Below are 17,038 nucleotides of genomic sequence, written 5' to 3' on the forward strand. Positions count from 1 at the left end.
GATTTAGTTCTCTTTACATTGTCAATATCTCTATTTCACTTTATGATGATAGAAACACAATTATACCTGTCATTTTAATGTCCTTGTCTACTAATTCTAACTCTGTGTCATTTTAAATTAATTAATTTTCTTTCCACTACAGGATATATTTTCCTATTTTTCTGTATATCTGATAATTTTTAATTGGATCCATTGTAAATTTTAACTTGTTGTATCCTACATATTTTTGTATGTCTATAAACATTGTTGGATTTTGTTAAGTCACATGGAAACAACTTGGTCCTTTTGTGTTTTGCTTTTTGTTAGAAGCAGAGTAGTGTCCAGTCTAGAGATAATTGTTCTCCTCTGTTGATGCAAGTAGCATTTATATTCTCTGTTTACTGCCCCAGGTTTTCCTCTCTGACTGGTATGGAATGAGCATTATTTCCAGCACAGTTACTTCTGATCCATTAGGTGGTTCTTTCCCAGCCAAAGGCACATGTTCCCTGACCAAAGGTAAGATTTTCTCCTTTCGTGGTTGTGCTTATCAGTACTCAGCTGAATACTTGAGAGGATCCTCTACCAATCTCTGGAGTTCTTTCTCTGATATCTCTCTTCTCTGTAATTCTCTTTTCTGTAAACTCTAGCTGTACTGATCTCCCTACACTTTCAGTCCTATCTCCTTAACTCAGGGATTCTTTCAGACTCCATCTGGATTCCCTCTTCCTATGCTGGAACCTGGAAGCTCTCACTGAGCATACCCTACTCCTCAAGTCATGATTGGAACACAAAACATATATAGAGTTGTTAACTTACTAGCTCTGGAACCTATAGAGACTGGGGTGCTCATGATACAAGGAGACCAGAATCTCATTCTCTAAGTGGGCAGATTCCTAGGTAGTGTTCTTTTTGATTGTCCTGTATTTACAGAAGCAGGGAAAAGCAAGTGGAGTGGCATAGAGAAAAGGTTTTAGAGAGTAGGCAGAGTAAGAATTCATGAATTCCCACTGGGTCAAATACTGGGATAGTAGCAGTGTTTTAGCCATCTTGCTGGTGTTCCAACTAGATGGGAATTCTGCTAGTTGACATAACTCCAGCAGCAAGAGGCAATCCATGGGGTTCACCATCCTTGAGGGTGTCAAGGAAGTGGGTCCTCTGAAGAATCCCACAAATGTCCCCACCAGAAATAACAATCAGACATTTGTCACAGAGGGTACAAATGTCTGGTCAACATTAGCCAGAGAAGCAGTGATGCACCTCAGTTTCAGTAATGGGCTCAACTAAAAGACTCATGCACTTTTCCTTTCAACTTTCTCCCCTGCCCTCAAGCCCAAGAGAGCTTGAAGAGGGAGAGGAGGGCATGAAAAAGCAGCTCTTGTGTCCCTGTCCCTGTCCCTTGAGCCACAATCAAGTCAGGGCTGGGGAGGAAAGAAGATGACAGGATTTTAAATTGACCAGATTGATTGTTTAATAACTGAAGGTGACTGGAAAATTATGTGTTTGCCTAAGATTCTATTCAGAGAGCAATGGTTGGAAAAAATAAAGTCACTTAACATTTATTCCCCAGTAAGTTCAAACTGCTAGATAAATTCATTACATTTCTACCCTCAACACAGAGCCCCTAGTGCATAAGAACTATTTGCTAAATTAATCAATTAATAGCCCCTGATTATTTGTAATTATAATTCTTAGATGATGTAAGCACATAAAGCAAATTAAAATCGGTAAGGACTAAATGTTAGCCATTAGGTAGCTGCCTGGATTTTCCAACATTTAGTTTGATCAAAGAAACTCAATTATGTGAAACTGATTTTCAAATGAATTCACCTGCAAGGGGACTTGGTTGATCCCTGGGTCAGGAAGATTCCCTGGAGAAGGGAATGGCTACCCACACTATTATTGTGGAGAGTTCTATGGACAGAGGAGCCTGGCAAGCTCCAAGTCCATGGGGTTGCAAACAGTCAGACATGACTGAGCAACTAACACTTACCTAAAGTCTATCACTTGCTCAAATGTAAAAGCAATTATTTAAAAATATTATTTCTATTATAAAGTCAGGTAGTTTTGTGTTATTTTTCATTATTTTTGATGAATTTATCCCTTTTCCTACAGTAGGGGAAACAATATGCTTTTATGAAATACTATCTGGGGCTAAGGTGATATATATGTGACAGTTCTTTGTCATAAAAAGATAAGTGACCCATTAAAATTTACCCCACCCCAATTTAGCAAAAAGTAAACCATATTGATCATGATGGTGTGATCACTAATCTAGAGCCAGACATCCTGGAATGCGAAGTCAAGTGGGCCTTAGAAAGCATCACTACGAACAAAGCTAGTGGAGGTGATGGAATTCCAGTGGAGCTATTTCAAATCTTGGAAGATGATGCTGTGAAAGTGCTGCACTCAATATGCCAGCAAGTTTGGAAAACTCAGCAGTGGCCACAGGATTGGAAAAGGTCAGTTTTCATTCCAATCCCAAAGAAAGGAAATGCAAAAAAATGCTCAAACTACCACACAATTGCACTCATCTCACATGCTAGTAAAGTCATGCTCAAAATTCTCCAAGCCAGGCTTCAGCAAAATGTGAACCATGAACTTGCAGATGTTCAAGCTGGTTTTAGAAAAGGGAGAGGAACCGGAGATCAAATTGCCAACATCCACTGGATCATGGAAAAAGCAAGAGAGTTCCAGAAAAACATCTATTTCTGCTTTATTGACTATGCCAAAGCCTTTGACTGTGTGGATCACAATAAACTGGAAAATTCTGAAAGAGATGGGAATACCAGACCACCTGACCTGCCTCTTGAGAAACCTATATACAGGTCAAGAAGCAACAGTTCGAACTGGACATGGAACAACAGACTGGTTCCAAATAGGAAAAGGAGTACATCAAGGCTGTATATTGTCACCCTGCTTGTTTAACTTATACGCAGAGTACATCATGAGAAACACTGGGCTGGAGGAAGCACAAGCTGGAATCAAGATTGCCGGGAGAAATATCAATAACCTCAGATATGCAGATGATACAACCCTTATGACAGAAAGTGAAGAGGAACTAAAAAGCCTCTTGATGAAAGTGAGAAAGGACAGTGAAAAAGTTGGCTTAAGGCTCAACATTCAGAAAACTAAGATCATGGCATCTGGTCCCATCACTTCATGGCAAATAAATGGGGAAACAGTGGAAACAGTGTCAGATTTTATTTTGGGGGGATCCAAAATCACTGCAGATGGTGACTGCAGCCATGAAATTAAAAGAGGCTTATTCCTTGGAAGGAAAGTTATGACTAACCTAGATAGCATATTGAAAAGCAGAGACATTACTTTGCCAACAAAGGTCCATCTAGTCAAGGCTATGGTTTTTCCAGTAGTCATGTACGGATGTGAGAGCTGGACTATAAAGAAAGCTGAGCGCTGAAATACTGATGCTTTTGAACTGTGATGTTGGAGAAGACTCTTGAGAGTCCTGTGGACTGCAAAGAAATCCAACAAGTCCATTCTAAAAGAGATCAGTCCTGGGTGTTGAAGGCCTGATGCTAAAGCTGAAACTCCAATACTTTGGCCACCTCATGCAAAGAGTTGACTCATTGGAAAAGACTCTGATGCTGGGAGGGATTGAGGGCAGGAGAAGAAGGGGACGACAGAGGATGAGATAGCTGGATGGCATCACTGACTCGATGGACATGAGTTTGAGTGAACTCCAGGAGTTGGTGATGGACAGGGAGGCCTGGTGTGCTGCGATTCATGGGGTCGCAGAGTCGGATACGACTGAACAACTGAACTGAACTGATGTGATGGGCTTCCCAGGTGGTGATAGTGGTAAAGAACCAATCTGCCAATACAGGAGACTTAAGAGAAGCAGATTCGATCTCTGGGTACAGAAGATCTCCTGGAGGAGGAATTGGCAACCCACTCCAGCATTCTTACCTGGAGAATCCCATGGACACAGGAGCCTGGCAGGCTACAGACCATAGAATTGCAAAGAGTCAGACACAACTGAAGTGACTTAGCATACATGTGATAGATAAGTCTCCTTACCACTAAATGGGTTCAAGAGGAGCTAGTGGTAATCAACCTGTCTGCCAGTTCAGGAGATGTAAAAGACGCACGTTCAATCCCTGGGTCAGAAAGAGCCTCTGGAGAAGGAAAATGGCAATGTACTCCAGTATTCTTGCCTGGTGAATCCTATGGACAGAGGAGCCTGGTGGGCTACAGTCTATGGGGTTGCAAAGAGTCAGACACAAATGAAGAATTAGCACACAGCACACACCACTAGATGGCCTGATCCTCTCAGAAAAGAATAAGAGCAGTCTAATATTGGACACTGGTATTAATTGTCTGTAATAATGAGAACTAGGTTCAAGTAAGAGTATTGGATTGAAATATTTTCGATGTAATGAATGAGCTTTTATTAACTCTTCCTGATTTTTTTGTAGGATTATTCCCACTTCTACTATTATATTTTATCATTTCCCACATGGTATATGATATTTGCCTTTTAAAATTCTTAGAATATACTGCTCTGGAAATGAATAAACTGTCTAATTCCCATTATCACACATCTTTTCAAATCGCATACTTATAGTTTCATCATTGGAAAGAAACTCATTATCTGTAAAGCATTTCATTAAAGAAAAAAATGAGAAGGCTTCATTTAAAAAAAGATCACATGCCTTTCATAAAATCGTTTGGTATTCATAAAGTATTAAAATTCTTTAATAAATACCTTAGATATAATTTTTTCTCCCTTTACATTCATAGAACTTACAATTATTTGAGGCTTGAGCGTTAATTCTGTAAGCTAATTTAGAGACCTCAAATCCCTAGTCCTCTCTTAAGTGCAGCTTGCCTTTGGGTTATTTCCCTGCTCATTAGTACCTTGAGCACAGGATGGACACGGAAAACAAAAGCTCTGTTCTTTTCTAAATGCACTCCTGGAATATAAATGACTGATGCTGAAATACCTCATGTTCTTTATTTAGAAAGGAAGAAGATGGAAAAGAATTAAAGATGAGCTATGTCTGGCACAACTCTATGTCCCAGGCCCCACAGGCATAGCAACACTGGGGCAAATCCTGTTTTTAAAGAGCAGAAATATAAGATCTCTTGTCCAGGTTCTTGGAATTTCCCTCCATTTGTATTTTTGAGCATGACCTTTGGTGCTTTCCATGACTGTTCCATTTTGTGAGCCCAGAAAAGTAGCACACAGGTAGCACATGTTGCTGTAAAGACTCCGTTTTATTGTGTATTCTTATACTTGCATTATTTCACAAAAAGTGCCTGGAAAGTTAAGGCTACTCTGGCAGCATTCACAAAACTTCAGACTTACTGAAATATTCCCAATTAATCTACCAGCCGCAAATATATGAGGTGAATATAATACCAATTGCCTTGCAGAGTTATTAGAGGACATTAATATTCTTAGATAATATTATTAGAAGGCTACAAACATGGATAATGTATGTAACACAATGCCTTGCACATTAATAGATGCTCAGTACATGATTATCACTGTCATGAAATTGAACTATAATAAAATATATTCAGCAATGACAGTCATCTTAATTATTTATAGTGGTGGTGGTGGTGGTTTAGTCGCTAAGCCGTGTCTGACTCTTGCGACCCCATAGACTGTAGCCCACCAGGCTCCTCTGTCCATGAGATTTCCTAGGCAAGAATATTTTAGTGGGCTGCCATTTTCTTCTCCACGGGAATTATTTACAGTACTTTTAACAAATTTATATCATTTTAGATAATTCAGTAGGTACCTCAGAACATAGAGGTATCTCAAGGTTATTGTGCTCTCAATTTTCCTTTCATATCTTGATTTCCTCCTCTTCTGCCACCCCTATGGACTAGTAACGCTGATTTTAGTCATTTGCCCTAGATATAATCTTGGCCTTCCCTCAAGTCACAATTTCTGGAATCTCACTTCCCTGGTGGCTCAGAGGTTAAAGCACCTGCCTGCAATGCGGGTGACCTGGGTTCGATACCTGGGTTGGGAAGATACCTGGGAGAAGGAAATGGCAACCCACTCCAGTATTCTTGCCTGGTGAATCCCATGGACGGAGGAGCCTGGTGGGCTACAGTCCACGGGGTCGCAAAGAGTCGGATACGACTGAACGACTTCACTTCATCAAAGGTAAGAAGTTCCCAACACACCACCTTCACTCTCGCTAGAACCTTGTCTTACGGTAGAGAAAGTTTGGGCCCCAGACTCTAGTGATTCTGATACAAGTTAACAAACATGTTTTAAATTAGCTTCAGCAAAAGGAATTTATAGGTAATGATTCTGACTCCAATTCCAATGCATATGTGTTTGTGGGTGTAGTTCCCCGACCATCAGGCAATTCTCCTACACCAGCTGACTGTACAATTCAGCCTACAATTCAGCTCAATTCTGAGACCATCTACCTGGGCATAGTATCAGATCCCATAGGTTAGGAGCTCAATCCCACAGCACTGCCCACCCCTGCCTTCAGATACCAGTTAAAAGCCCAGGTAATCAGTCATGCTTCTGACTGAACTGCTATACATCAGAGGTTCCCATAACCCCTTTCTTGGGTTCAATTAATTTGCTAGAGTAGCTCAAAGAACTCAGAAAAACATTTTACTACTAGATTACTGCTTGACTATAAAGGGATATAACTCAACAACAGCCAGATGGAAGAGATATACAGGGCAAGGTACAATGGCATGGAGCTTCTGTGCCCTCTCCAAGCATGCCACATTTCCCAAAACTCCACGTGTTCACCAACCTGGAAGCTCTCCAAACTCCATCCTTAGGGACGTTTATGGAGTAATCATTACATAGGAGGCATGACTGATCAAATCATTGGCCATGGGAGATTAATTCAATCCCTCAAAAGTGGGGGATGGGGATGAGGAATAAAAGTTCCAACCCTCTAGTCACAAGGTTAGTTCTCTGGCAACCAGCCCTTATCCTCAGGTGGAGTCCAAAATTACCTCATTAACATAACAAAACTTTATAGCTCACATCACTTGGCAAATTCCAAGAATTTTAGGAGCTCTGTGCCACAAATGAGGATAAAGACCAAATACATACATCTTGCTATAAATCACAATATCACAATTAGAAATTGTGATTATTTTACAGGTTCAAAGGGCAAGAACTGAAACAGAGCCTCAAGGAAGAAATAGAACCAGGGGCCAGAAAGTCATCAAGAAACTCAGCCTCACCACCCTCCTTCCCACCCCCACCCCCATTTATGTCATTTTTGTTTCAAATCTGTCCTCAGTTTTTATTTTCATGTGGCCAACAGAGCTTCCAGATTTATACCATCTTTGCTTATGGGAAGATTTCAAACTTACTAGATGACTCAATCCGAATTTCAAATTCTCAAGAAAGGGTACGATTGGCTCTGTTTAGGTCAGATGTAATCCACTTTGGTCCAATCAGCTATGGACAAAGGGCAGATTCAGATGATATCAATATGGCAACGAAGGATCCATTTTCATGTTTTCAGAGAAGAGATATTCAGACCTGAATGGTATCACCTACATGGTGTCTCTCATTCCTTCCCTCTTTCCCATTCCGCCCGCCACCATTCCTGGCCCTTCAATGGGAAGGGAGGCCTTCCTATTCACATACCCCAAAGCTTCCCTCCTTTCTCTTCCACCTCTGATATTTTCCATTTACTTTCACCTATTTTTGTCATTGTTGTTTTTTAACTTTTTATAAAAATTGATATATAATTGACATATAACATTATATTAGCTTCAGGTCCCCATATGATGATTTGATATTTGTATAAACTGCAAAATGGTCTCCACAATAAGTCTAGTTACCATTTGTCACTATGCTGCTGCTGCTGCTGCTGCTAAGTCGCTTCAGTCGTGTCCGACTCTGTGCGACCCCATAGACGGCAGCCCACCAGGCTCTCCCGTCCCTGGGATTCTCCAGGCAAGAATGCTGGAGTGGGTTGCCATTTCCTTCTCCAATTTGTCACTATACACGGTCACAAAATCTTTTTCTTCTTGCGATGAGAATTTTCACAATTTACTCTCTTAAGAACTTTCAAATATGCAATACCTTATTATTTACTATAGTCACCATGCTATACCTTACAACCCCATAACTTATCTATAACTGGAAATTTGCGCCTTTTGACCCCCTGCACTCATTTTACCCACCTCCCCTCTGGCAACTACCAATCTGTTCTTTTTATCTATGGGACTGGTTGTTTTCTTTCGCTCGTTTTTTAGATTCCACATATAAGTGAAAACATACAGTATTTGTCTTTCTCTTTGTGATTTATTTCTCTTAGCATAATGTCCTCAGAGTCCATCATTTAGTCACAAATGGCAAGACTCCATTCTTATTTATGGCTAAGTAGTATTCCATTATGTGTATATGTATCTATGTATATATACCACATTTTCTTTATCCACTTATCCATCAACAGACACTTAGGTTGTTTCCATGTCTTGGCTATTGTAAATAACGCTGCAATGAACTTGGAGTGCATATGTCTTTCTGATTAGTGGGGTTTTTTCTTCCATTTTCTTTAGATAAATTCCCAGAAGTGAAATTCCTGGGAATGGTATGGTAGCTCTATTTTTAGTTTTTTGAGAAGTCTCCATACTCTTTCCACAGTGGCTGCACCAATTATAATTTCACAGTACACAAGGGCTCCGTTTATTCCTCATCCTCATGAGCATTGCTATTTCTTGTCTTTTGAGAATATCTGTTCTGACAGGTGTAAGGTGGTATCTCATTGTGGCTTTCACTTGCATTTCTCTGATGATTAGTGATGCTGAGAATCATTTTCACCTCTTTAGTTTTAAACTCGTGGCTCATACCCCAGCTTTTATTTCTTCTCTTGGTCTCTGTGATTTTGCACCCCTTGACCACTCACTTGGCACTTTAAACTTCAACTTTCCCTTATAATTTGTGACTCAGCTTACTTCTCTTAGTCTATCAAATCCTCTGGCCATCTCAGATGAAGGGTCTTGTTATAGTCCTAACCTCTTAGAACCCCACTCCCAGCTTCTCTGTCCATTTCAGCAGTGGTCCCATGAGAGGGAGGAAAGCTTAAAGATGAGCACAATATTCCTAAAACATATCTTTGATCATGTCATTCTTTGTCTCAAAAATTCTTCTGATTCTTTAGCTTGATATTTAAAGATCTTTCAGAGTCAGGCTACAAGCTATTTTCCCAACCTTTTCTCTATTTTCTTCATGAAGTTTCTAACCCACACACATTCCCTGAATGCTTTGCACAGAATTGTATTGCAGGTCTATTGTATATCTGGCACCTGGGGAGCAATATATACTTGTTTCCTATATGAATAAATGCACAGTAAATGTTGGTCTGGTATAATTGGATTTATTTGACTGTAAATAGTTTTCCCAATATAGCTATATGGAAAATGTGGAAAAGTACACTAAACCTATGCTGACCCCATGGCATGTGCAGGTTATGGTTTTGAAATCAAAATTCTGACAGCAGCATATTTCCTACTTGTCTTTTTTCATAAAAATAGAGTGCAGAATATGACAGGAAAACATCTTAGCTATTTGTGTATGCTGGTTGTTTGAATTCCAAGATAAACAAAAGTTTACTGTATTCCTAAATTCATCCTTTACTAGATGCCAGTAACTTGGACTGTATTGTGAAGCCATCTGTAATTTTTTGCCTCTAGGATCTTTTGGCCTCTGGACAATACTGGTGCTTATCCTTTTTATCACGCTTAGCCAAGTAAAATGAGACAAAGCCTGTTTTGTATAAGAGCAATCACTTCAAGTCAAATTCTTTTGAGTCCATTCTCACATTATTTTGTGCCACAGATACAAAATACTTTGACCCTCAGTCTCTAAAATCTGCCTTTTTGGAAGGTCACAATGAGTCAAAATACTAAGAAATGATTTAACCGTAAACATTTTTTGCAGACGTATGAAGATACTCTTGTCAAAGCGATGTTTTACTATTAAACAGACTATGTCTGTTTTAGCTCACCACATAAACCAAGCTTTAGTGTAGGTATCAATAAATACTTGTTAAATAAATGAATGAATGATATGGAAAGACAGAATTATGCATTTCTAGTTAATGACAGGAGTTATGTATAGGTCAATTAATTTTAAAAGTAATTAAAGAAAATAAAATATCTAGTAGAGTTAATTAAATGTATTCTATTTCATTCATTCCATAACTTTCTCCCCCTTTCTTCTCTAAAAAGAAAATTGTATTTTAAAAAATTTGGTATTAAGATTTTTCAGCATTTACATTAACGTATACTTATTACTGCTTCTGTACTAAATTTTAAAATGTATTTTATCTTGGCATAGTGACCTTTAGATTACTTTATTCAACATTTTAAATGTCATGTATGCAAGATGGGGTTGAGGGGAGGCATGACATCTCAGTCTGAATTCCTAAAATTGATGCTGTGACAATATTTAGATGAAGCTTTCAAGGGCTACTTTTGCAGTGGTAAAGTGCTGTCTTATTAAAGGGTCTTTCAATCCTTACCTTTAAAAAAAATTCATGATCAAGATCTTTCAAATTTTTCTTTAAATTTTAGAAAAAGATTTTTATTATACATGAGGCTCACTCATGAAACTATGATTCCAATAACTTTTCACTTATTGCCAATTACATTAAATGTGTAACAGGATTTTCAAGGTTTTAAAATATATCTAATAGTACTAACAATAGTTAACATCTGTTCAGAGTCCTTACTCCATGTCAGATACCATGTTGGAGCTTTTACATGAATTATCTTACTTTAGACTCACAATATGGAGAAGGAAATAGCAACCCACTCCAGTATTCTTGCCTGGAGAATTCCATGGACAGAGGAGCCTGGCAGGCTACAGTCCATGGGGTTGCAAAGAGTCGGACACTATTGAGCAAATAACACACACACACACAGACTCACAATAACCCTATTTGTGCCCATTATACAAATAAGAAATCAGGAATTGAAAAGCAAAGCAGTGTGCTCAAGCTCATACAGCTGGCAAATGGCAGGACCAGGATTTGAAAAACCAATTCTTTCTGATGTCAAAGCCTACAGTTTTCAACTCTGCAACATTTTGGCAAGGTCCCCTAGTAACATAGTCCTGAGGAAGGTCATTTCAGAAGGGCAAAGCCTTGAAGGAGGCTGATTGCTTCGGCATATCTTCTAGGCCTTCAGTACAGATTAGTATTTGCCTGCTTGCCAGAGGTAAACGGAAATTGTACAGCAGGAGAAAGAGTCAGAACCCACTGCATTTCCAGAGTTAGTGCACTGCAATAGCTGCTACATCATGGATTACCAGACTCTTGTCATTTGGAAAGTCGGTTAAAAACAATTACACTTAATTATGAGGTTTAGATGAAAGAGCATGGGAAGTCTGGAGAGCTATTTTAAATTGTGTGACCATGAGGATGTGGGGTTGACTGTAGAAGGAGGAAAAAAGAGACCCTGTCTCTGACCCTCTCTACCTCAAAAGGAGAAAATACCCATAGCTCCTGCTCATGGCTGCGTCTAGATTTTCCTCTTTACCTGGGACTGCAGGAATCAGACATCTCTGGGAATTTTTCAAAGTTAATTTGTTCCCAGAGGGAGTGCAAAGGAATGGCATGCTTTTAGATCCCTGTTTGCTGATTTAAGCCAAGAATGATGCTTCTAGACAGCAGTGGGAGTTGAGTATGTGGCTGAGTGCAGCATGTGCCCCCTTCATTTTATTAGAGTTCCATCCTGCCAACTGAAGTTGTTAGATGTCATCTTAAGTGTGTGTTTTTCTCAGTTTTGAACTTTGACCTTAATTTAATCTGGGCAGGCATATGCAGCTACTTGCTTTTAAACAGGGACACCAGCATTTCTCTTGTGTCAGTACTTAAAGCCATACTCCTTGAGCATCAAATACTCCCAGAAAAAGTTTAGCATTTCCAGACTTAATTTCTTAAAATTGACAGTGATGGCTCTTGAAAAGAAAGATCCAGCTAGCATACTAAAGTGAAATTTCTAAGGCTGAGTATACAATAATTGCTTAAATGGTATTTTGCAAAAACTCTGATCCAGCTCTTTCCCTCATGTTAAGTAACATATATGTGCCTTACACACACACTCTCTCTTCTAGGAGTAGGCCTTCGGTTTCACATCCCATTCTCATTCCAGTCTCGTCACTATGCTAAAACTGCTTTGTTAAGGTCACCAGAAAACTTTATATAGCTACATTCCAAGATCTCCTTTTAGTTCTTTTGTTGTTGCTAATCCAGTTAAGTTCCTTATCCCCCATTTAATATAGCAAAACATACATAAATTTTGTCCAAATGAAGTGCCTCCCACCCTCCACCATGGCAGGATAGATGCAGTGGATTTTTCCAAGACTCCTCAAATTCCCCACAGGACATATTTCTGCCAGTGACTATATCTGCACCATGTGGAATCTTGCTAAGTCCAAGACACTTAACTCTGCGCAGTGCCAAACCATTTCATACATGGAACTTGCATCACCATCCAGGAAGCACCTACGCGCTTTTCTTTAAATGGTCTCTGGTTTTGGTTTCCATGTTAGCATACCCCTCATTTTCTTTCTATTTTTTAGTATTCTTTCTTGGTCTCTGATGTCAGCTTCTCAACTGGCACCCAATAATTAAATGTCAGTGTTCCTGAAAATCCTGTCCTAGGCCCTCCACTCTTTGCTGTCTATATTTTGCCCTGAGAAAATATCAATTCCCATGAACTTCAGTTGTCTATACACTAACATATCCCAAATCTCTGGCACAGGTCACACTTCTGAGTAACTGACTGAATATGGAACATGCAAGTCATTATGGTGTGGATGTCTCAAAGACATCTTCAAGTCATTCAGTAATTCCAAGAGTGAACACATTGATGAGTCTTTCTTTACCTTAGTTTGTGGCTCCATTATTCATCCAGCTATAAAGTCATAAACCCGAGGCTCATGCTTGACTCCCACTTCCCCTTCGTCCCTCTCATCCAGTCAGCCAGTTAAATTCTTATATATAATTTACCATTGTTCAACACAGAGTGGCTTTGGCCACAGATGCAAGCATCCTAGTCCCTGAGAATGGGTATTAATTAATTAATACCCATTAATGGTTTATCTGCTACCAAACATGGAACTAAAGGAAGACTGTCACATCTGTGACAAACTCTCCCCCAGTGATGGTAGTTCACTGCCAGATGCCCTGGCAGTAACATCAACTGCAGGTTATATGCAGTTCCTGGAACTAACACCAACTCCATCCATTTCTCACTCACAAATGTATGACGCATGGAACTCTGCTTACTGTGATCTGTACCCAGATTTCATTTTCTAAGCAAGTATTCCAGTCTTTGGGACAGTTACTAAAATATAGATATTCTGGCTTTTTCCATCTGTCTTTGTGGGCTGATTAATATGAGCCACTCAAATAGATCGATGTTGTAAGTGTTGATAAAATCCAGTTTCTCAATCTACAGGGCTGAGAGCCAGATCATAGGCTGTGGTGAATTCACCAAGATAATCTATCCTGTAGGGCCTCTTGAAAGGAGGCCAATTGATCTTGCCTAAAGATACCCATGTGCTTTCCATTTGAAATGTCTCTGAGGTCTTCTTGGGAAGATGCCTAAAGTCCTTGAAACATTTGTTGAAAAAAAATATACAGAAATGTCTGATTTAGTTGAAGACATGCACAGACTTCCTTTATTGATGGGAATTATTTGCAAAAAATATGCTGGAATCTGCAATCTGCAGAGGGAGTTGCTTCACCAGCCATTCAGAGTGCCTGGATCTGGTATTCCTCCTACACTGGTAAATAGAGTGGCTACACAAAGAATTAACAATGTGGTATTTCTCATAATAGCAACCTGAATATAAATGCCTTTGTTCATCTAACATTTTATCTCTCTCCTAAAGAGGACTGACCGCCATATGAAATATGCCATTGAGGTCCATTTTGTGACAATCAGGGCCTCCCAGGTGGTATTAGTGGTAAAGAACCCGCCTGCCGTTGCATGAGACATAAGAGACGCAGGTTCAATCTCTGGGTCAGGAAGATCCCCTGGAGAAGGGCATGGCAACCTACTCCAGTATTCTTGCCTGGAGAATCCCATGAACAGAGAAGCCTGGTGGGCTATGGTCCTCAGAGATTTGCTGTTGTTCAGTTGCTCAGTCATGTTCAACGCTTTGTGACCCCATGGACTGCATCACACCAGACTTCCCTGCCCATCACCAACTCCTGGAGCTCGCTAAACTCACGTCCACTGAGTTAGTAATGCCCTCCACCCACCTCGTCCTCAGAAATGGCTCAGCCCAAATAGTTGACTCTGGCACACACAGTGCCTGTTCAGTCCATAACTGAGATACTGAATTGCATTCCCTGAAAGCATTCTGCTGGCATCACTGTAGCCATGGGAAACACCTGGCCATTCTCTATGTGTGGCAGGCATTGTAGGGCTTCAAGAACTTCTGTGGCCCATCCAGCAGAAACCACAAACAACTTGAGGAACTTGGAACAATGAGCAGCAATGAGGTTGAAGAGGACAGCGAACTTCAAGGAGGAAACAGCAACCCCTGAGTGCAGCAGGGAGAAGGCAGGACATTTCAGACAGAGAAGTTTTGGGAAGTCAAAGATGAGCTTTAAGAAAGTCAGTTTGCAGAGAGCAGAGGGTACAAATCAGCCTGTAGTTAGGAAAACCGTTCGAATGGAAGGTTGTTGCCAGACTGTGGAGGAACTTGAAAGTCAGGAAAAGGAGTTTAACCTTGACTGACTGGGAAAAGATAGCATCTTGAGGACAACGTGGAGACCAAGAATCAGGAATACTAATCAGAAGACAATTGTAATAATCAGGGTCTAAGAATGTGAACTAAACTCATTGCTATAAGAAAGACAGTCATTTCTGAAAGCAAAATGGTGCAGTAGAAAGTAATCCAATTCACAGTTATAACCAGCCATCATGCAGAAGAGATAGTGTTGGGCAGGGGATGGGTGGGGGGAGGTGGATGCTAGCACCATGAATCATTCAATGGGGTCCATAAAATGCTCATAAGCACTCACCTTGCTCATGAGGTGTTTTATTCATCACACAAACCTTGATTTAAAATTCTGGAACATTTTGCTTTTCCTTATCTGAGCTGCAGAACTTTTTGCAAAAGGGGAAAGTTTTCTAGGCTTGTAGAAAGTTGTTGGCCCACAGGGAAAGAAAATCACTTTGGCTCTCCCTCTCTCTTTGCCCCTGGCGTTTAATCTGTCATCAAGCCACACAGATCCTAATCTTTCCTTGTTATCTACCCCCTTTCATCCATCTTTGCTGCCTCTGTTCTCATTGCTGCATTTGGATTCCTACTATAGAAACCTAATACATCACCCATCTGCCAGTCTTGCCCCTTTCCAATCTAGCCTCCATACTTCTTTCAATGAACTGATAATCTTGTAAAACACAAATCTGATGATGTCAATTTCACTCTAAAATATTAGTGATTTCCTGCCAAACATACTTAGAAGGAAGTTCAGTGTCTTTATTCTAATATACAAGGGTTATCTTGACTTGGCCCAAATGTTGCAAACAGATGTATTTTGTTTGGCCACACAATATTTTAATAAGTTTGGGAAAATTCACATAAAAATCTGTATGTTATATCTCTTGACAGATAACCAAAAAGATATCTGGCTATGTTTGGGCCTTCATTCATAGTGACAACATCAGGCTGGAGTGAGGAATAGTTACCCATTTGGACAAAGCATGTGTTCTCTGGTTTGTTACCAGCTCCACTCTCCATATTGTATTTCACCTAGTCTATTTCACTCGTTCAGCATATCTGCTTAGCTTCTGGAAGCACTTTCGTTTATGACCTATGGATACCCTTATATCATCTTCTATTACCTCTTCCCACACACCCTTATTTTACTGAATTACCTATTGATAGGAAGGGGCAATATTGCAATGTCATGTAGCTTCCAGACTGTGTGACTTTGTAAATGTTGCTTCCTCTGTTTAGAGCATTCTGCCTTTACCCTTTATCTATCTAACCTCAAAACAACTCTAACTTTCCCCTGATTCCCAGGTTCCTTTCTTTGCCTCTTCTTTGCAATGTTCAATTCTTACAACCTCACTTTTATTGCCCCCATCACACCTATATCTGCTCTTTCATAGTAACTATCATACCTGCTATAGTTAATAATTAGTGTATTTTCTACATTAGACTATAACCTTCTTGAGAGATTTGCATTTTATTTATTTATCATAGTGCCTGGCATCTTGTAAGAGCTGAGTAAATATTAAGTGACTGCTGCTGAAAAATTTACTTAGAAGTAATAGGCAAAACCACACAGTACAAAAGAGGACGTAAAAAAAATATGGGAAGAGGGAGAGGACTGAACAACAGCTAATGGGTGAGAAAAGTGAAAGGAAAGAAAGAAGCGCTTTAAAGGGGAATGTGTCTATACTGTCACAGAGGCAAAAGGAAGAGAGTTTCAAGTTCCAAAGAAAGGAGACTCAGAGTCATCAAATGCCCTAGAAATACCAAGGATGGCAGAGTATTGGGAAAGCCCAGGCTTCAGACAAACTGAAGTCTAAACCTTAGTTCATCATTTATTAGCCATATGAGTCTAGCAAGTTACTTGATTCATTACTTAGCTCTTTTGAAGAGCTAAGTTTCTTAATTTGTTTCTTAATCAGTTTCTTAATTTGTCAAGTAAAAGCTACTGTGTCAAGGGAATGAGTAGAAATTAAAAGCCAAAAACTAAGAGAACCATTTTCATTAAAAACGCCATCATATGTCTCCTTTGGAGAATTGTCTGTTTAAATCTTCTGTCCATTGTTTTGATTGGGCTTTCTGTTTTCCTGGTATTGAGCTGTATGAGCTGCTTACATATTCTAGAGATTAATCCTTTGTCAGTTACTTCATTTGCAATTAAAGACACATGTACCCCAAATGTTCATTGCAGCACTATTTACAATAGCCAGAACATGAAAGCAACCTAGATGTCCATTGACAGAAGAATGGATAAAGAAAATGTGGTACATATTTACAATGAAATATTACTCAGCCATAAAAAAGAATGTATTGAGTCAGTTCTAATGAGGTGGATGAAGCTAG

This window comes from Capra hircus, chromosome 3 (assembly GCF_001704415.2).
Source record: "Capra hircus breed San Clemente chromosome 3, ASM170441v1, whole genome shotgun sequence".
Lineage (NCBI taxonomy): Eukaryota > Metazoa > Chordata > Mammalia > Artiodactyla > Bovidae > Capra > Capra hircus.